This window comes from Nicotiana tomentosiformis, chromosome 12 (assembly GCF_000390325.3).
Source record: "Nicotiana tomentosiformis chromosome 12, ASM39032v3, whole genome shotgun sequence".
In the NCBI taxonomy this organism is placed as follows: domain Eukaryota; kingdom Viridiplantae; phylum Streptophyta; class Magnoliopsida; order Solanales; family Solanaceae; genus Nicotiana; species Nicotiana tomentosiformis.
In genome coordinates this window covers 101,053,160-101,054,785 of record NC_090823.1, presented here as the reverse complement: position 1 = coordinate 101,054,785, position 1,626 = coordinate 101,053,160, and positions in this window count along the sequence as shown.

Here is a 1,626-nt window from a genome sequence, read left to right as displayed (position 1 = left end):
TATAAGTTTGCAGTTTTGAACAGTTGTTACCCAGTAAAGTGAATTTCAACCGTGACTTTCAATCGTAGTTTAGATAGTTGAGCACACTCTGACTATCGTGATTTTGCAGAGATAATTTAGGGCAAGTGAAAGGTAAAAAGTTTTTACCTAATATTGTGGATTAAACGGTTATCACATGTAAAATCATTTAATACTTAAAAAAATTAAAAAAATTCTAAAAGTTCTACCGAATTTTGTACGACAGATTTATTCCAAATAAAGTTTTAGTTCCTAATTAGTTGGAGCAATGTCTTAGAGTGCCGAGTGGCATATTGGGATGATGCCACTTGGCTTAATGGTAGGAGTTTTTCTTGTGCTTTTAATTATAGATAGATTTGATTGTGCTCAAAATTTAACAAAAAAATAATTATCTTAAGGGTAAAATAGAAAATTAAAAGTTAAATTATTTTAAAATATAAAAAAATATAAATTTTTTGGACCAATTAAAAAGTATCATATAAACTAAGAGAGAAGGACTACACAGTCTAGGGACCTTCCCTTTCTTTTCTTTTTAATCGAGAATTAGAGATTAGTATGTTTGTCTTTTTTTCTTCTTTTTTTTTTTGGGGGGGGGGGGGGGGAGGGGAATGGGGGGATTTTCATTATTATTGATGAATTCAAAAAATATTCTACCATTTATAACTATTAATTAAATAACATATTCTACAACATAAACATAAATGTTATACCTTCAAATACGGTAGATTTCCTATAAACTAGAAAACTGATTATGAAAGTATCCCATAATAATGCATCTCCAACTAAAAACAAACACCCAAAAATAAGGGACTATTCTTATTTTGTAATGAAACAATAAAGAAGAATATTGCAAAGAAAGAGAGAATTCTTATTGATTTGGGATAATTTATAATGGAATAGAACTTCTTTATTTATAGGGAAAGAGTGACTTAGCCACCAAGTAATAATCCCTAAAATCTCTCTAAAATATAGATATTCACCTTAAATACAATTCTATTTATAATACTCCCCGGATAATATGCCTCGTTAAAACCTTAACTAAAATAAAACTCAGCGGGAAAAAATTCTAGAGAAAGAAAAAGAGTACACATGTTTAAAAATACGTCTTTTGGTTGTCTCGTTAGAAATCTTGCAAGAAAAACCCAGTGGGACAAAACCTTGTAAGGAAAAAAAAGTACAATGCATATTAACTCCCCCTGATGAGAGCATCAATTCACATCCTTGAACTTTCGCATCCCAATCTTGTACACTAATTTCTTGAAGGTTGATGTCGGTAGAGATTTGGTGAACAAATCAGCCATATTATCACTTGAACGAATTTGTTGCACATTGATATCACCATTCTTTTGAAGATCATGTGTGAAAAAATAACTTTGGTGAAATGTACTTTGTCCTAACTCCTTTTATGAATCCTCCCTTCAATTAGGCTATGCATGCTGCATTGTCTTCATACAAAATCATGGGTAGTTTGTCACACTTCAAACCACGTTTGTCTCGAATAACATGTATTATAGACCTCAACCACACATATTCTCGACTTGTTTCATGAATAGTAATTATCTCAGCATGATTAGATGAAGTAGCCATGATTGATTGTTTAGTCGATCG